Raw genomic sequence first — 21617 nt, 5'->3', positions numbered from 1 at the left:
ATTATAGGTTTTAAGTATGGTCTACCTGTGTTTAAGGTGTAGGTATTACTTTGGAAGCTTTGTTTAGTATGGAGAGGAAAGGGGAGAGAGCCTGGAAGGAAGATCCCAGCTGAGGAATTCAAGGCCCAGAACAACTATAACACTTTTCCATTCCTTTTTTTTCTCCAACTTCTTGTTTTCATTGTAACTTTGCTGCAATCATTGTTAGAGTTGGAAAAGGCTTTTTTTTTTTTAATGGACTGAAACTATGACTATTTTGTGCAAAGCAAACAAATCATGAATAATTGAATTTTGTGATCAAATTTATTAGAAACTATTTTTGTTAGAAAATATTCAAACAGTTGTTTGCAAAAATGCTGTCCACATTCTGTCCCAGAATGATATAATTAGTCTTATATAGTCTTGTAATACTCTGGTCTTAAATACTCTTGTAATAAATATTATCTCATTATGTAGGCTTAACATAACAATGGAAGTTACAATTTGAGAACAGAGTGTTTATCACATAAACAAACAAATCAAATTTGTACTTTGTGATGTTAAATCAGAGTAGTCAGCATCATACCACTTTAAGGACTTCCAGGATGAAGTAAAGCTACCAAGAATAGAAAAAATTCAAACAGTAATTTTATTAAAAGAGACTAAATTCTTTTTCATCATGTATATTAAAATGTTATAATTTGATATAGTGAATTCTAGAATTAGTACTTGTGTTATTGTTTTGATTACCATCTAGCAATTTGGAAAATTAGTGAATTTTTGTTAAGGCTTATAACTTATTTTAAAAACATTACTTAGTTTTATCTATAAATTTGTGATCCCAATATTTTGCTTTCATAATTCACTGATTAGTGACTTTTGACTCAACTTGAGTCTCCATGTCATTACACATGAAATCTTATTTTATTTGTTCAAAATCATTCCTTTCAAATTTCTCAGCATAGATATTATAGGCATCTTTTCTTTTGTATTCTAGACTAAAACCATTTGATCCTTGAATTAAAATAGTTATCAATCAGTATTAATTACACAAATATAATTATCACACAATTCTTCAATAGTACAATCTAAAAATCTATGTATGACAGTAGAAGCAAGGGATTCAAAGTAGAATTATATCCATTCTTATACTATACCAAGTTCTATTGATTATCTTCCTGGAATTTAGATACTCATTTGATATGAATAGCTGAATGTGAATATGTTCAGATACAACAGGAGTATAAATACAATATTTTTTTTTATACGAATACGTATATTTTCTTTAGTAGCTAGTACAAAATGCAGAACTATTCAATTCTGCTTTGAATGTTGACCATTTCTTTAATTATTTCAGTAGGAAAACTATCATTGCTCATTTGTTCTTAAAATTTGATAAAAAATTCTATTTTTCTAAAAAATCTAAGGACTTCTTAAGTTGGAAACAATGTGACACTTTTGGAACTGGATTTCACTATGAGAAAGTTATTGCAAGTGTCATGTACTCCATAAAACATGATCCTGACCAGTTTGCTGGTCACCAAGCATAAACATAAGTAAAGTATATAATTGTATATACCATTAAGAATTAATGTAGCACTAGTAACTGTTGAAAACAATTTAAGATATAAACAAATAAATCCTTTGATTATAACAAGATGAAAACTGGATATAAAATAATTAAAATGCCTATAGCTAATCATAATGCTAACATTTATATAGCTCTTTACATATATTTATCTTACTTGATCCTCACACTGTGTGAAGTACTATATGTGAAAGAAGTATTATTATTATCTCCATTTTTACTTATAAGGAAACTGAAATTAAGAAATTAAATGACTAGGCCAGGGTCATGTACCTAGTATGTACTTGAGGCAAAATTCAAATTCAGGTCTTCTTCCTGATTCTGAATCCAATTCTCTATTCACTTTGCCAACTAGTTGCCTTTGGGACCCAGTGAAAATGACCATCTTTTTAGGCAATATGTAAAATACAGTAGTCTGTTCAGTTAGAAACAGATGGAAGGACTTTTGATGACATTCTTTGATGGTATTGAATAAATACCATCTTTAAATTTTTTATTGTCTCACTCAAGAATTTAAGCAAGTAGTTTTTTTTTTTTAATTAAAGCAGAAATTTTAAGCATATCTTTGTTGATAGTTAATTTCTCATAGCAAGCAAAAGCAGATTAGTCTGTGATTGAATTTAGAATAAGTATCAATGGGAGATTTCTCATGTACATGCCCAGAACTCAGAAATATTTTAGTCTTTAGGAAACTTGTGTGATCTGTGTAGGAAAGTATTATTATAGCCCCTCAGGACAGATGATGACCTTTTTACTTGGAACAGTAAGTTGGTCTGATTCTGAGGTTTTTCAGCTTCTAACTCTGATGAATAACAAAAGATAATCAAGAGGAGTCCACTAAGAAATAACCATAAAATAATGAGCCATGTCCATTTTGGGAGCCAAATTGGTGCAGATGTGGTTTCTTGATTGGAAGGCATAGCAGCAATTCTGTGGCAAATCTCCTTCACTAGTGGACACTTTAATCACTACTGTATTTATATTAGCTTGCTGACTGGCACTTGGCTCACCATTCATTCATGGGAATGTTTCTGATGGAGTAGGTAGTTCTTGTCCAATGTCTTGTGGAATGGTTGTCTTATAACATGAAATATGGATAATGTGAAATCCTGGACACTTTATTGCAATAAGTAGAATTTGATATGGGTCTTTCCAAGGAAGTGTCAAGCAGATTTTCTACTGATGGACCTTCAATGAACTCAGTCACTAGATTGGATAGTGGTAGTTACTCCTGTGGATCTCTAGGGAAAGTAATTTATATCTATGCATAAAGAAACTTTAATACGTTAAATTAAGTCAAAAATGACATCATGACAATTTTAAATTAGATCATTGAGCGGGCACAGGGAATGACATAGGAAGTCTCATGGACTTCTTATCACCATTATAATTCATTCTATAAAATAAATGCATCTCATGCTATTGATAAACAGATACCAAATCTAAGAATAAATCTTTTAAAAAGTCCTTTAGTAACTGTAATAGTATCTGGCTTCTTACCAGGAAAAGTCTTTATTCATTCTAAATATAAACACACACTTACAAGCATATATTTCAAAGAATGACATTTTGAAATTTGAATAAATTTAATCTGTATATTTATATAAGATTTCCATGGTGGGAAATGAACTGCTTAGTTCACTGTAGGCTTCCCAATGTTATGTGTCTGACAGATTTGTTTAAATGCTGTAGAATTTGAATGAGCAAAACAGAATTAAAGTAGCTCAAAAGATTTTGATTCTTTGATTCTTGAAACTTTGACCAAAAAATAAAAAGCCTTGGAGAAAGTCAGTTTAAATTGCTACATCTGTTGGATTATCAATAATATGATTTATTTTAAAGATTATTTTTAAGTAATCCATGAAATCTGGAGGATTTTCATTTTTATACTATTTATAATTATTTATGTTTGCCCAATCTATATGCCTAAGACAATCTTTTAGAATTGTCTCAAGGATTTGTTGTTGTGTCACAAGAATCCCATCATCATTTTCTGTCTAAATTAGGACACTGAGCTTTTTAAAAATTTAATGAAGTAATACTTTTTTTTAAAAGCAATACTTCTGGAAATAAAACTCTTCCTAACAGTTAATTTGTCAGACCAAGTTGTATTATGATAATTAATATTAACTCATAGCTCCTTAGTTTCAAAAAATCCTCTTTGATATTAAGAAAACTTTTTGTAAGATTTCAAAGAAATCAATAACATTGAAACACAGTTTACAAAAATGTAAGTGTGTATATATGTATGTATATTTAACTGGATACATATTATTTTACCTTTATAAATATATTTGCCTAGATGAAAATACATACCTATTAAATGCAATATATGTATAGTTATATACACACATGTGCATATTCCTGCATAAACATACATACATATAGACACATATGCAAACAGAAACATATTATATACATATTCCATAAACCCTAGCTTAAGAACTCCTAATGATCATGGTTGAAAAGATGAAGAAACCGGTATAAGATTTTCTATGTAATATCTATTTTGGGGACATGAACTGTTCTTAATAAGGTTTTGCAGTATTATTGAAGCAATCAAATGCCTTGTAGAATACTCTTTAATATCCATCAATTAAGGTAACTATAGATATTTAATGAAACCATTTGTTTAGAATGCTTAGCATTTTCTGTAGTTGTAAAATTCTGATTTGATCTTTCAATTTATCACAGAAGTCCTTAAAACTAAGAAAATGAATGTCCTTTTTGTCTTTCAGTAATTTCTTCATATTAATCTTCTCATCAACCACCTAGACTCTTAGAACCTTGAGAATAAAATGCTCTTTTCAAATAATTGTTTTTTTTTCTAAATGAAATTCCTATAATCCTGCTTTCATCACTATTTAGAAGCTTCATCACTAGTAAGATAGTTTTACTCTTTCAAAAACTTGCAAGCCTTTGGGTTTATACTTCTGTTCTTATTTAAAATAGGATTGGAGTACCTTTTTCTGGGACCAATAAAACCATAACACCTCTGATATCCAATTCAGTTTTTCATTTATGTGAGTTTATGACAGACATGTAGTTTGCCTGAAGTATGTGAGAAAGATAACAGGATTTAGTCTCAACAAAGGAAATTGGAACAGAACTTCACTTTTAAACTCAGAAGCAAATATCTTTCTCTCCCAAATGCAAGGAAATAGGGAAAAATAAAAATCTCCTCCTTATTGAATCATGAGGTTTCCTCAGTGTCCCTTGCTTTTTGATGTACTGATAGCAGCAGTTAGGGATAGTTGGTATTGGTCTAAGTCTTAGAGATAGCAGGTGGGTTCATATTGCTAAGGAGAAAGACATCAGAATGTGGACTTCAGGAATGGCACATTCATTCCCACAATGGAAAGGATAAATTGTTCATAATTCTATAAACATATAATTATAATTCATACATGACAAATGTGATTCATACAGAATAGAAAAACATTTGGAAACCACCTGTTAGGCATATAATTCATTCAAGGTGGTGATAGATAAGGCAATTAGGGAGGGAAGATACCTCCCAATTGATCTAGTGAAAACCACAATTCAATTGGGAAAGGGGAAGGAGAAGGAACAAGCATTTATTAAGTGTTTACTATGCCAGGCACTATGCTAAGTATTTTTTTAAAAAAATTATCTCATTTATTGAAATGACTCCATCTATAAAAAGCTAGACTATTCTCAAAATATTGCTATAATAAAACACTCTCAATTACTCATTTTAACATATAATCCATTAGATTTGATAGATACAAAATGGATCTGACAAAGATCCAAGCAAATACTGGCAGAAACAATTTCTCACTGAAAAACGCCATCGAGATTTAGAGAAGATTTTCTTACCTCTGGAATTGGGCCTTTGAAGTTCCGTGAAAACAACAACAACAACAACAACAACTCGGTTATATTCTCTACTGGAAATTGATTAGAATAAAAGGTACTATATTCTTGAGGCAAATAAATGAAGTCACAAGATGTTATACTTAGCAATCCAATCTATTAGAAATAATATTGTTATTAGAAAATATTCAAACAGCTCTGTGGAAGACAGTTGCCTGACAGAGATCCTTCTCTATCACCCAAATATCCTAGACTGACACAATTAATCTGTTCCTCATATACTATTATGAAATGCCTTGTGGAAATTCTAAAAGTTACTTACCTCTAGGGTTTTACATTAAAGTTACAACTTGGGCACAGAGTGTTTATCAAACAGAAAGGAAACAAATCAAAGTTACATTTCTTATGTTAAATCATGGCAATATCCTACAGATTTAGTGATTTTTGAGGAATGAAGCAGAGGTATTGAAAATCACAAAGATTCAAATAATAGTAATTTTGAGAGAATAAATAATATTTTATCTTATCATGTATACAAAATATTAGCATCTTCCAGTGTTTTATAGAATATTCTAGAATTTGGACATAGGTTGTTTTGTTTTGATATCCAATTAGTTACTTATAAGTTTTTGTTTTTCAGTCATTTTTCAGTCATGTCGTGACCCTATTTGGTGTTTTCTTGACAAATATAATGGAGTGATTTGCCATTTCCTTCTCCAGTTCATTTTACAGATGAGGTACTGAGGCAATAAAGGTTAAGTAATTTGTTCAGAGTCCCACAGACAATAAGTGTCTGAAGCTAGATTTGAACTCAGGAAGATGAGCCTGGCACACTATTCACTGTGCTACCTAGCTGCCCACACTTTAGAGTTTAAATTTCTATTAAATTTCTAATTAAGTTTTATGCATTACTTAATTTTTATTTGCTTATAATTTTGACAACTTAATATTTTACTTCCATGCTTGGAATATGACAAAAAACATAGGCTTCAGGAAGATTGATTGCTATTTCTTTGGCTCTTAATCACAAAGGTGATGTTCAGAGGGATCACTCTGTTCCCTAAAGGGTTTGAAAAGGAACTAAATTATGCTGAATTTCAATCCACAGGGGAATTTGATGTAGACATGCTCTAAATTATTTCACCAAAGATGGAAGCAGCCAGCAGGGACAGAGTAACCTAACATTTCAGGATTCAATCAACAGTAGCGACGATAACTCATACATTATAGCTGAAAGTTGGCAAAACACTTTACATATATTATTGTGTCTTCCCAACTTTTCTGTAAAATAGGTGCTACTATTTATCCCATTTTATACTGAGAAAATTACGAGAGGATATAATTATATTACATGAGAAAATTAAGGTTGAAAGTGGCTAAGTGCTTTGCTAATCATGTAAAAAACAAATATTTTAGAAAGGATTCAGGCAGGTCTTCCCTGTCTCAGAGGTCTGTATTCTATCTTCTGTATCACCTGGTTGCAAAGTGACAGGGGGAAAAGTTACTATGGATACTAGTGGGAAGGTCATGAGTGCTAATGTATTCTAGTCCATCAGTTTTACATATGAGAAAAAATAAGGTTTAGAAAAATTATATGGCTTGCCTTAAAGTCACATATCTCCTAGTAAGTAAAAAGAAAAACAGGATTTGGACTTCCAGTTTAGCCTGTTTTGCTCCTTATCACTTGGTTTCCTAGAAAGGTCTGTTTGAAAGAAAAAAAAAAAAAGATGGATTGGATATATAGTGAGAACAAGGGAAAAGCCATCTTTTACACTACACCATACAATATCAAAAGAGGGAGAGGAAGTTCTGATTATATTGGGTAGACCTCTAAGGTTTGTTTTATGGGATGATGTGGACAAAAACCACAATGAGGGGCTGGCATCTTGGGTTTGATATCTGAATCATTGGAGGAAACATGTATAATGTTGAGATTACAGGTCCCTGGAAGTTCTGAGTGTCTCCTGCTTTTGAGGTGCTGCACATTAATACGTTAGTTCTCATCCATTCCATGTTGTCACAGGGCTCTAGATCACAGACTCCATGGAATTATGGAAGCAAAGTTACTTAAGTTGAGGCTGGGAAGATATTTAAGTATTATCTTTTTATTGTCCCTTTCCAAACTTCTCCAAACCTTCCTCCAGTTTGAGCTTTCTTAACTAGTCTCTGCTTTCTAGGGGAAAAGTGTTCTCTTAGGAAAGGAATAGCATCTTGTTACAAAACCAGATGGAAATCTGAGGGAGACAATTTTTATCTTAACTAGGAAAGACCTACTTAACAATTCATACAATACAAAAATGGAACAAGCTGCTTTTGAAAGATACTGAGCTTCCTGTAATCAGAGTTTTCCTGTAGGTATATTATACAAATGATTTCCACACTGGGTAAATGGCATAACTACTTGATGTCCAAGGCCTCTTTTCCTAGATTCCAAATCTGAGAATATAGATGTCTTTCTACACTTTTTACACATTAAACCCTTTTCACAACAACTGAGTCAGTGGCTCTTACTGTTCCATAACATTTCTTTCTTTCTTTCTTTCTTTTTTTTGGGAGGGCAGAAAAAAATAATCTTTTTTTTTTATTTTGAAAAAAATTTCTTTACAACATTATCCCTTGCATTCACTTCTGTTCTGACTTTTCCCCTCCCTCCCTCTACTCCCTCCCCCAGATGGCAAGCAGTCCTATACATGTTAGATATGTCACAGTATATCTTAGATACAATATATGTGTGCAGAACTGAACATTTCTCTTGTTGCACAAGGAGAATTGGATTCAGAAGGTATAAATGACCCTGGAAGAAAAACAAAAATGCAAGCAATTTATATGCATTTCCCAGTGTTCTTTCTTTGGGTGTAGCTGCTTCTGTCCATCCTTGAGCAATTGAAACTGAATTAGCTCTCTTTATCAAAGAGATCCACTTCCATCAGAATATATCCTCAAACAGTATCATTGTTGAGGTATATAATGATCTCCTGGTTCTGCTCATTTCACTTAGCATCAGTTCATATAAGTCTCGCCAGTCCTCTCTGTATTCATCCTGCTGGTCATTTTTTACAGAACAATAATATGCCATAACATTCATATACCACAATTTACTCAATCATTCTCCAATTGATGGGCATCCATTCATTTTCCAGCTTCTAGCCACTACAAACAGGGCTGCCACAAACATTTTGGTACATACAGGTCCCTTTCCCTTCTTTAGTATCTCTTTGGGGTATAAGCCCAGTAGAAACACTGCTGGATCAAACGGTATGCACACTTTGATAACTTTTTGAGCATAGTTCCAAATTATTTTCCAGAATGGCTGGATGTGTTCACAATTCCACCAACAATGTATCAGTGTCCCTGTTTTTCCACATCGTCTCCAACATTCTGCATTATCTTTCCCTGTCATTCTAGCCAATCTGACAGGTGTGTAGTGGTATCTCAGAGTTGTCTTAATTTGCATTTCTCTGATTAATAATGATTTGGAGCATATTTTCATATGTCTATAAATAGTTTTAATTTCTTCATCTGAGAATTGTCTGTTCATATCCTTTGACCATTTATCAACTGGAGAATGGCTTGATTTCTTATAAATTAGAGTCAATTCTCTATGTATTTTGGAAATGAGGCCTTTATCAGAACATTTGACTGTAAAAAATGTTTTCCCAGTTTATTGTTTCCCTTCTAATCTTGTCTGCATTTGTTTTGTTTGCACAAAAACTTTTCAATTTGATATAATCAAAATTTTCTATTTTGTGGTCAATAGTGATCTCTAGTTCTTCTTTGGTCATAAATTCCTCCTTCTTCCACAGGTCTGAGAGGTAAACTATCCTATGCGCTTCCAATTTATTTATAATCTCATTCTTTATGCTTAGGTCATGAACCCATTTTGACCTTATCTTGGTGTATGGTGTTAAGTGTGGGTCAATGCCTAGTTTCTGCCATACTAATTTCCAATTTTCCCAGCAATTTTTGTCAAATAATGCGTTCTTATCCCAAAAACTGGGGTCTTTGGGTTTGTCAAACACTAGATTATTAAAGTTATTGGCTTCTTTGTCCTTTGAACCTAACCTATTCCATTGATCAACTAGTCTATTTCTTAGTCAATACCAGATAGTTTTAGTAACTGCTGCTTTATAATATAATTTTAGATCTGGTACAGCTAAGCCACCTTCATTTGATTTTTTTTTTTCATTAATTCCCTTGAAATTCTTGAGCTTTTGTTTTTCCATTTGAACTTTGTTGTTATTTTTTTTCTAGGTCATCAAAATAGTTTTTTGGGAGTCTGGTTGGTATAGCGCTAAATAAATAGATTAGTTTAGGTAGTATTGTCATTTTTATTATATTTGTTTGCCCATCCAAAAGCATTTAATATTTTTCCAGTTGGTTAGATCAGACTTAATTTGTGTGGAAAGTGTTTTATAGTTTTGCTCATAAAGTTTCTGATTTTCTCTTGGCATATAGATTCCTAAATATTTTATACAATCAGTAGTTACTTTAAATGGAATTTCTCTTTGTAACTCTAACAGTTGGGTTCTGTTGGTGATATATAAGAATGCTGATGACTTATATGGGTTTATTTTGTATCCTGCAACTTTGCTAAAAGTGTGGATTGTTTCTAATAACTTTTTAGTAGAGTCTCTGGGGTTCTCTAAGTATACCATCATATTATCAGCAAAGAGTGATAATTTGGTTTCCTCATTGCCTATTCTTATTCCTTTAATCTCTTTCTCAACTCTTATTGCCAGAGCTAGCATTTCTAATACAATATTAAATAGTAATGGTGATAGTGGGCAACCTTGTTTCACTCCTGATCTTATTGGGAATGGTTGTAGTTTGTCCCTGTTACATATGATGCTTACTGCTGAGAACCGAACACTTCTCTTGTTGCACAAGAAGAATTGGATTCAGAAGGTAAAAATAACCTGGGAAGAAAAACAAAAATGCAAACAGTTTACATTCATTTCCCAGTATTCTTTCTTTGGGCGTAGATACTTCTGTCCATTGTTGATCAATTGGAACTAAGTTAGATCTTCTCTTTGTCAAAGAAATCCATTTCCATCAGAATACATCCTCATACAGTATCATTGTTGAAGTATATAATGATCTCCAGGTTCTGCTCATTTCACTTAGCATCAGTTCACGTAAGTTTCTCTAAGCCTCTCTGTATTCATCCTGCTGGTCATTTCTTACAGAACAATAATATTCCATAACATTCATATACCACAATTTACCCAATCATTCCCCAATTGATGGGCATCCATTCATTTCCCAGTTTTTAGCTACTACAAATAGGGCCGCCACAAACATTTTGGCACATACAGGTCCCTTTCCCTTCTTTAGTATCTCTTTGGGGTATAAGCCCAGAAGTAATACTGCTGGATCAAATGCACAGTTTGATAACTTTTTGGGCATAATTCCAGATTGTTCTCTAGAATGGTTGCATTCATTTACCACTCTACCAACAATGCATCAGTGTCCCAGGTTTCCTGCATCCCCTCCAACATTCATCATTATTTTTTCCTGTCATCTTAGCCAATCTGATAGGTGTGTAGTGGTATCTCAGAGTTGTCTTAATTTGCATTTGTCTGATCAATAGAGATTTGGAACACTCTTTCATATGAGTGGTAATAGTTTCAATTTCATCATCTGAAAATTGTCTGTTCATATCCTTTGACCATTTATCAATTGGAGAATGGCCTGATTTCTTATGTTAGAGTCAATTCTCTATATATTTTGGAAATGAGGCCTTTATCAGAACCTTTAACTATGAAAATATTCTCTCAGTTTGTTGCTTCCCTTCTAATCTTGTTTGCATTAGTTTTGTTTGTACAGAAGCTTTTTAATTTGATATAATCAAAATTTTCTATTTTGTGATCAATAATGATCTCTAGTTCATCTTTGATCACAGATTTCTTCCTCCTCCACAAGTCTGAGAGGTAAATGATCATATGTTCCTCTAATTTATTTATAATCTTGTTCTTTATGCCTAAATCATGGACCCATTTTGATCTTATCTTGGTGTATGGTGTTAAGTGTGGGTCCATGCCTAATTTCTGCCATACTAATTTCTAGTTTTCCTTGCAGTTTTTGTCAAATAATGAATTCTTATCCCAAAAGTTACTATCTGTGGGTTTGTCAAACACTAGATTGCTGTAGTTGACTATTTTGTCTTGTGGACCTAACCTATTCCACTGATCAACTAATCTATTTCTTAGCCAATACCAAATAGTTTTGGTGACTGTTGCTTTATAATATAGTTTTAGATCAGGTACTGCTAGGCCACCTTCATTTGATTTTTTTTTTCATTAATTTCCTTGAGATTCTCAACCTTTTGTTCTTCCATATGAATTTTGTTATTATTTTTTCTAGATCATTAAATATTTTCTTGGGAGTCTCATTGGTTATAGCACTAAATAAATAGATTAGTTTAGAGTGTATTGTCATCTTTATTTTATTTGCTCGCCCTATCCAAGAGCACTTAATATTTTTCCAATTATTTAAATCTGACTTTATTTGTGTGGAAAGTTTTTTGTAATTTTGCTCATATAATTCCTGACTTTCCTTTGGTAGATAGATTCCCAAATATTTTATGCTATCAACAGTTATTTTGAATGAAATTTCTCTTTGTATCTCTTGTTGTTGGATTTTGTTGGTGATGTATAAAAATGCTGAGGATTTATGTGGATTTATTTTGTATTCTGCAACTTTGCTAAAGTTATGAATTATTTTAAATAGCTTTTTAGTAAAATCTCTGGGATTCTCTAAGTATACCATCATATCATCTGCAAAGAATGATAGTTTGGTTTCCTCATTACCTACTCTAATTCCTTTAATCTCTTTCATGTGTCTTATTGCCAAGGCTAGCATTTCTAATACAATATTGAATAATAATGATGATAGTGGGCAACATTGCTTCACTCCTGATCTAACTGGGAAAGGTTCCAGTTTTTCCCCATTGCATATGATGCTTACTGATGGTTTTAAGTATATGCTCCTGACCATTTTAAAGAAAAGTCCATTTATTCCTATCCTCTCAAGTGTTTTTATTAGGAATGGATGTGTTACAGGTCTGCCTGAGTCACTTCAGGTTTTGAGTGGTTACAGCCAGATCTTGTTAGGTTCTGGAGTTTTTTTTTTAAGTACTCTCTGTTTTAGGCTTTAATTTCTTTGCCGGTTTACTGCTTTGTATTCAAGGCAGAACAGTTAGCCTATGGGAGAGTTGTCTCTATAACTTCTCTAGCTACAGAGATCACACCCGGTCTGCTCAGGACACTAGTCTCTCCCTGCCTATGCTGTTCTGTTCCTGGTCCCTCAAGACAAACCTTTCCTGGTGATCTTCCAGATTATCTTTGGCTGGTGAGTTGTTGTGCTTCTAATCTTCATGGGTTTTACCAATTAAGAGCTATTTTTGAGGCTGAATTTAATGGTTGTGAGGGGATGAAAGGAACTTAGAAAGTCATGTGTGCCTTGTTTGCCATCTTGGCTCCCTATTCCATAACATTTCACTTTCCCTCTCTACACCTTTGTAGAAGTTGGGCCCTTCCTTAGGATGCTCACTTTTATTTCAATCTCTAGTTTTCTTTAAAGCAAGCAAAAAGATGCTTCTCCCTACATGAGAGCTTTTCTGACTCTTCCCCCAGCCCCAGATGTTAGTACTTCTCCCTAACAAATTACTGAGTATATGGCATAGTGTCTGGAACATAGTAGGTCCTTCATACATGCTTTTTGAATTAATTTGAATTGAATTATATGCTTTTTTCATTTTCTACAATACCTAGCATAATGATGCAGACCTAATAAGCATTTTTTAAATGCTTATTTTTTAAAATTTATTTTTCTCCCAATTGCATTTAATTTTTTAAAAACATTATTTTTTGAGGGAATGTGTTAAATGTTGAGTTCCAAATTATATTCTTCTCTTCTCTTCCCCTTCCCCTGAGATAGTAATTGATCTGATATGTAATCAACATGTACAATCCTGAAAGACATCAAAAATACTTATTGATTGAGTGGATGAGAAGTTAAGGCTCTGTATTAAGGCCTAGGTCTTTCCCATGTACTAATATAATGAGAACTTTGAATTAGAGAGAAAATTTTGAGAAAACTGAAAAATCAGTGTACAAATTCCTCTATGCTGAAGATGGATTATGTTTGCCTCTTCAATCCATAGCTGCAAGTAAGCGAGACACTGCTTTGAATATTTATTTTCTTCTTTTCATTTGATGGAATTAAGCTGTTGTCTGTTTAACTCCATAGGACGTAGGTAGATGCCTTCAAACCAAAGCAGCCCCTCAATTGTGATATCAGATCTAGAGATATTTTTGTTGCAAAGTATAGGAGCCATCAGGATTCTGGAATTTTTCTTTCCGTGTTTTTAATTAACTTTTTTTCTTAAACTGTAGCTTTAGGACTTTAATGTAAGCATAATCTTCTCTAACTGAATTTATGAAAATGTATTAGGATGGGAGGCATTTAAAGAGCTTCGGGGAACATGTTAGAATTCAGTTTCCAGCAACGTGCATATGGAGAAAACTACACTGTCAGCATGTTTATTTCCCCTTTAACTCGTGAACTGTATCTTAAACTTAGTTTGGTCTCTGGAGAGCCAGAAATTTGGCACATTGTGCATATTCAGTTGTAATTTAACTTTGGAGAGATGTAAGATCAATGAGGGGGAAAGAGACAATATTTGCTCCAGAGTGCTGGTCCTGCTAATAAAAAGCTGATTCCTGAATATGTTTACAATGGCTATTTCTTTCCTATGAGCCAGGTCACAAATGCTCAATTTTATGAAGCCCATGTCCTTGAGCTTATATAATAAAACAAAATGAAAGGAAGAAAAATGTAGTATCTGCTGATATATAATTTATCCATATCTTGGGGACAGCAAAATCATATGAACTGATGCTTCCCTGAGTTAGAATTTGTTGAATTAGTAGCTTCTCTGTGTAACTCTGGTTGTCTTCTTGTGCTTTACCCTGTGTCAGATTGGTGGGAGCATTCAACTTGAGGGTCAAGGGTAGTGTCTTGTAGCAGCAGGAAGAAGCCAAGAGACCTCATAGGTACTAGGCAGTTCTGAAGAGTCAGCTATGGCTTATGTGAAGTGATAGTTCTTTTTTACTTTCAGCTATTGATGTAACAAAGTGATACTGTTTCATAGTTTGGACTCAGCAAAAATTCACAGAGCAGAGCTTCTTCTTTATCTAGTGTGCAATTAATCTTAATTTCTGGAATTTGACTATTTGGGAAAAAATATTCAAGGCTTAGAAAAACAGTTTAAGTTCAATGCTTTCTTGACATTTTCTGGGGACAGTAAATCATCTTTGCCTTTCTTTCCAAAGCAAAGAGAAATGGGGAGAAGAAAGGAGAGGAGAGAAGAGGAGAGGGGAGAGAGAGAGAAAAAAAAGAGGCAAAAAGAGAGAGAAAAACAAAGAGAAACAAAAAGAGAGAGAGGGAAGAGAGAGAGGGAAGAGAGAGAGAAAGAGAGAGAGAGAAAGAAAGAAAAGAGAGAGAGATATTTAGGAAGAGGGGGAAGAGAGAAAGAAGCAAAAAGAGAAAAAGAGTGAGAAGAAGAAGAGGAAGAAGAAGACAAAGAAAGAGAAGATGGAGGAGGAGAAAAGAGGAGAGAGAAAGAGAAAGAAAAAAGAAAGACAAAGAAAGAGAAACAGATAGAAAGACACACACACACATACACACACAGCATGAAAGGGAAGGAGAGAGGGAGAAAGGGAGAGAGAAAGAGAGAAAGAAAGAAGGAGGGAAGGAGGGAGGGAGAGATTCATAGGCAGGGGAGAGAGAGAAAAAAAAAGAGGCAAAAAGAGAGAGAAAAACAAAGAGAAACAAAAAGAGAGAGAGGGAAGAGAGAGAGAAAGAGAGAGAGAGAGATATTTAGGAAGAGGGGGAAGAGAGAAAGAAGCAAAAAGAGAAAAAGAGTGAGAAGAAGAAGAGGAAGAAGAAGACAAAGAAAGAGAAGATGGAGGAGGAGAAAAGAGGAGAGAGAAAGAGAAAGAAAAAAGAAAGACAAAGAAAGAGAAACAGATAGAAAGACACACACACACATACACACACACAGCATGAAAGGGAAGGAGAGAGGGAGAAAGGGAGAGAGAAAGAGAGAAAGAAAGAAGGAGGGAAGGAGGGAGGGAGAGATTCATAGGCAGGGGAGAGAGAGAAAAAAAAGAGGCAAAGAGAGAGAGAAAGACAAAGAGAAACAGAAAGACAGAGAGAGAGAGAGAGAGAGAGAGAGAGAGCCCATTTATTCTGTGATATGAACAGCTTCCTCCTTCCCTCTTTTAACCAACAAAAATCATATCATTCTAGAACTTGTGGGTTAGAAAAGGGTTTTTGGACTTTGTGATCCCTGCATATTTTAATATAAGAAGATGTTTCCAGAGCCATCTAGGAGACTCATTATAGGCAAAGAGAATAATTGTACCATTAAGCAATCATTCTGTTGCTCTGGAGAAATAACAGTTCTATGTACAGCCTCTGCAGTGTTTTTTATAGCTTACTTTAGTGGGCAGGAGAGGTGAGGAAGAGTAAAACCAGCTTAAAAACTGTCCAAGATAGCCTTTCAAAAACCTTGGAAGGGTCTAGGTCTGGACATATTTTTAAAGTTCATCTAGTCCAACCCCACATTTAACAGAGGGGGCATCTGAGGCTCAGGGTTGATCTTCATGCAGGAAGTCAGTATCAGAGTCAGGGCCCCCAAACCCTTTATTCAGATTCAAAATTCATCACTTCCCAACTGAATTGCATGATGCCTACTTGCTCTGATGTTATTATTCAGAAGGAGAGAGTAGGAGCACTAAAAATGATGTGATTAGCCAAAAGAATACAGAGAAGTTTAGATTTAGGGTTTATGCCAGAATTTCAGGTATAAAAAGAGAATCTGTATAATATCTTCTCACTTCGGAATTAAATTTACAGTGACTATTAGTTTATAGGTTATATCTATTGCCAAAAGAATTCTCTTCAGCAACATGTAGGTATATCTATTTATACATAATATATGCATATACACAGATGTATACATAAATGTGCATAAAATGCATACATACACACATACACACCCTTCCCACATATGTGTGGATATAAAATGTTTGTTTCCTTAGTGTATGTATCCCATGGTTGTACCACTGGGTCAAAAGGTATGGGTAGTATAATCACTTTTCTTACATAATTCCAAATGGACATGCAGAACAGTTGGACTAATTTATGGCTCTCCCACGTTTTAACATATCTATCTTCCAAGTAGGTGTTTGCAATATCTAGGTAAGAAGTGAGGACTACTGAACTAAGATGGTAGCTGTGTGAATAAAGAGAAGGAATCAGATATAAGTGATATTATAGAAAGAGAAATGGCAAGATTTGGATACCTATTAGATATGTAGGGCAAAGGAGGGGGAGGAATTAGGATAATGTCAAGGTTACAAACTTGAAAGGCTTGAAGACAGAAATAAGGACATTTGGAAGAGGATTGGGATTTTTTTTTTTTTTTTGGAAAGAATGAATTCTGTTTTAGACATGTTGAGTTTGAGTTGTTGAGGGCGGGGAGGGAGGGAGGTAGGAAGAGAGGGAGAGACAGAGACAGAGACAAAAACAGAGACAGAGAGACAAAGACAGATACAGAAACAGATACACACAGAGACAGAGACAGAGAAAGAGCCAGAGGCATAGAGACAGAAAAAGAGGCAGAAAAAAACAGAGAAAGAGACAAAGAAAGAGAGAGAAGCAAAAAGATACACAAAGGCAAATATATAAACAGACACACAGACAGAACTTGACAAAGTTTGAAATATCTAAAATGCAATAGGTAATGTGAGATTGAAGCCAGGTAGAGAGACTAAAGCTAGACATATAGCTCTGGGAGTCATTGGCCTAGAGTTAATAATTACTTTTATAGGAACTAAGGAGGTCATAAAGAGAAAATATATAGACAGAGAAGGATAAGCTCTGGTGAAGGGAAGAACCTTGTTCTTTTTTCCTTACTTCTATAGCTAGTATTCCTATAAATGGGGGAGAAGGAACATTCTTATTTAATCTATGTTTGTCCTGGAAAAGCTTCTATGATTTGTTGGCATTATTTGTACTGAGTCCAAAAGGCATCTTCCCAGAGATGATTCCTCCTGCTAGAGTCTAAAGTTTTTAACACTTGAGCTCTAGAAGCCCATTCTCTGGTGACTAGAACATGAGTGTTTTACTTTTTCCTGACTTTTCCTTTACCATGTCTCTCTCCATGTACCTAGCTGTTACAACACTTTGTTTCTATTAGAAAATGCATTTGTAATAAAAAAGTATTTCTTTAAAATGATTAATTAGTTTGCCTCTTCTTAAGTTCCAAAGCAACAGCAATGGATTGTGGAGTTCTGTCTGTATGTCTATCTACATATCTGCCTTTGTCTGTGTTTCTCTTTGCTTCTCTCTGTGTCTCTTTCTGTCTCTGTCTCTCTTATTTTTCTGTCTCTCTTTTTCTCTCATTTCTCTGTTTATCTTATATACATAGAGTATAATTTCTTACTATGGTCTTGTGTTCTAAAATATTCTATTTGAAGATGATTAAACAATTTATTCCACATTTATAAGATGAAGTTTAGTCAAAAACTTAAATACACACACACACACACACACACACACATACACACACGGTAGCCTTAGTATTCTATAAATGGCAAAGAATCTGTGCATTATTATTCTTGCTCATCTCTTTATGGAGAATTAAAGGTTATCACCTTGGGCTAAATTGCAGGGACATATGAGAGATTATTTATATTGTGTGAACTCCTGTTTGGGTCAGCTGTGTTAAACTTCATAACTTGGGGTGAATTCCAACTGTGGTTTGACAACAGCCCAGGATTTTTCTTGGGTGGGTTGAAGACATATGGTAGATTTCATAAAAAATATTCTAAAAAATTCATTTCGAGAATAAACATATGCCCCACAGCATATGGAAGAAGAGATGTCACAATACTGAACAACAATGACTGTAAAACAGCCACTGAAAATCATTCAAAACAATAAGGGTGTATTTTCCCCTATTTCTAACTCTGGGAGAATTCTTCAATCTCACACAGAATAACTGTGGCTTAGATCTTCAGGGTAATGATTACTATAAACACATGTGGTGTCTTTCATCAATGTTCTTAGTTCATTAGAGGTTCTGACACATTGAATCTGGCAATGTTAGCCCTTTTCTAGGGGTTAAGTCATGAAAGGGAATGAATCTAAAAGCAAAAAAAAAAAAAACAAAACAAGCTGATCTTCACTTTATGATTGAAATTGCTGCTTGCCCCAAGCGTTGCTCTGTGTTGTAGAAATACTAATTTCATTTCTGCAGGGTCTACAGTAGCTCTTGTTTCCCAGTGACTAACAACTCTGCCCCACTGCCAACACTGCAAAATTGTACAAATGCCAGATACAATCCACAGTCTACTTTCTAAAAAGTATATGGACAGACTAGTAATGGAATCCAAATGATGTGTCCTTTAAACATTTTATTTCTGAATGTAGAAGCTCTGACCTTATATACACTTTAATTATCCTGCTAATTTAAGGAAAGACAAGGAAGCATTTGTTTCTCACTAAAGGGGAAAAGCAACATAATTTCCTTTTCTCTTTTTGTAGGGGAAAATTTGACCAGTTATATGGCTAGCTTTAATATATCATTTGAATTATTTCCATAAGATATTGAATGAAAAGCAATTATGTTATTATAATGTTTTCCAAGAAAATAGAATCTTTTTCCATCACAGCTACCTTCAAGTGTTCCCACAATAAAGTGCAAGGCCATATAGCAACTGTCTGTATAGATTCAGAACTGAGGGGATGGGTACAGTCGTAAAGTTTAGCTTAATGTCAGGGGAAAAACTCTAGAAATTTGAATTGTCCAAAACTCAAAGAGCCATATTGGGGAATAGTGGATTCTTCCTTCCTCCAAGTCTTTGAATAAAGACTATCTGACTTTTTGTCTGGGTCTGATGTTGGGGGAATTCTTGTTCAGAGATGGGTTAGACTACAGAGCCTCTGGGTCCCTCCTCCAAATCTGAAATATCGTGAAGGTATGCCTGCAATTTCTTTAACTAGACATTGAAACAAAGAATTGATGTTAGGAGTCGTCTTGTCTAACCTCCTCATCCTGCTATTTAGGAAACCAATATCTAATAGTTAAATAATTCATCACTGGATGGATCAGAAAAAGAATGTAGAATGCCAATGATCTCTTTCCTGTACCACTCTTCATGGTCCTAAAGCAGCTGTTTTGAAATTTTATTATCTTATCACCAGGATTTCTTTGCTATTGTGTTTGGGGGGCTCATTTGCAAGAGATATTATTTTCATATTGTCATCTGACAATTTACCTCAGCTTTATGCCATTGTAAGCTTTCTTGCCACTTGATAATTGCTATAAATAGGCATTTTCCTTCAAAGAAATTTGACCCTTTTGTCAATTCATCATGAATTTCAACATGTCATCTAATCTCTATTTTGCATTCTTCATGGGCATTTAGTGGTTGCTCAAATTGTCTGAATCATAAGCTCCTAGAGTTCAAAGAAAATAGCTGTCTTGATAATCTAGTGTCATTGGCATGTGGATGCTCTGTGAAAGTGATTAACTTAGGGAATAACTTGAGGTCCAGGAGCTACAGAGAAAGATAAAAGGCTGTGTATCACCTATATCCTGCAAATTCCAAGAGAAAGGAAAATATATTTGTGGAAACAATTATTCTCGTACTGCTGGTTTCAACAAAATGTCTTTTTGTTCAAATCTGGAAGCCTACTATTAATCAACTTGCCTTGGGGAAGATCACTACTTCCCTTGGGGTCCTACTTTTAGTATTGTAAACCAGATGTTCTATTAGACAAGAGGCAAACACTGTAGTGTGCTAAGTTGAGACAGCGGGAAGAACAAAGTTTAATTTACGGTCATGATTCCTTCTGCTTCCTTCCCTTCTGCTGCTCTCCCACCCCCATAACATTAACTTTTACAGTGTTAACAGGTACCTTTCCCCCACCCCCTAGTTAAATACATAGAATGGAAACTATTTCTTAGCCTTGTAGGTCCATATATTATAAGGAATGCATTTCTAAATTTTCCAAGTTGAACTATTAAAACTCATCTGAGACAACAAATGTTTTCTATGCAGCTAAATCATAAAATTTCAGCTGGAAACACCTTTAAAGTTAATTTAACCAACCTTACATCATTTTTTACAAATTCTTACACTGAAACCCAGAGAGGCTTGTTCTGGTTTACAAGAAGTCAGTGACAGAGCTGAGACTCAAACTGAGGTCTCCTCATTTCCAGTCAATTGCCCTTCCCATTATAATATGAAAGAAATCAATGAGTAATCAGAGATTTTGACAATATAACTTATTGGAAATCAAAGCAGTAATGAGATATTTCATAGCCAGAATCAGTCTTTAAATGCTTTTTGCTTTGAAATATTCCCCTTATGTCACTAATTCCATTTCATATCCCCTATCTTCATGTCAAAATTACTGTCTTTAACCTACCTCATTATAATGAAACTCTATGTGATTTGGAATTAAATATGAGTTAACTGGAGAACTTTGGATCAGTCTTAAAAAACTTGATAACGAGAAAATTAATATATTTCTATAGCAAGTGAAGAAATGTAATTTCCCAGGAGAATATAAGCTCTCAGAAGGCTGGGACCTAGTACAATATTTCCCTAATATAATACCTAGTACCACATTTCCCACATTGTCTTTCAATAAAATTTGCTTAACTGAATTATCATTCTATTAACAGAACTATTTGGGAGGATCCCATGCTCCTTCTCAAAAGGAGAATGAACCCCACCTTCCCTCCTCTAAATCAGTTCTTCAAAGATTGGTATTTTCAACAATTAGCAATAGGCACCTTTCAGATACTGAACTTTAGCAAATATTTCTTGTTTCCACTGTTCTGCCACACTGTGTCTCATTCACACAAACTCAGAAAGATAAAAAGGCTTTTTATAGACCTCAAAGACAGAAAATAGACTATTTCAGAGAAATTTTGTTTCAGAATAAAAATGGTCAGTTACCCAAATCTCCTAAAAGATCAGAAATATGCATCATAAAATGTCATTCACATATGCATAAAACACAAGAATGTTGCTTTGAGTCTCTCTTACCCTTAATTTAATAATAATATGCCAATTCTACAAATTCTGGGAAAAGGAGAAAAAAGTAGAGTTACTAAAATAAAAATTAA

This window comes from Antechinus flavipes, chromosome 2, assembly GCF_016432865.1.
Source record: "Antechinus flavipes isolate AdamAnt ecotype Samford, QLD, Australia chromosome 2, AdamAnt_v2, whole genome shotgun sequence".
Classification (NCBI taxonomy): Eukaryota; Metazoa; Chordata; class Mammalia; order Dasyuromorphia; family Dasyuridae; genus Antechinus; species Antechinus flavipes.
Note: the sequence above shows the minus strand (reverse complement) of the source record.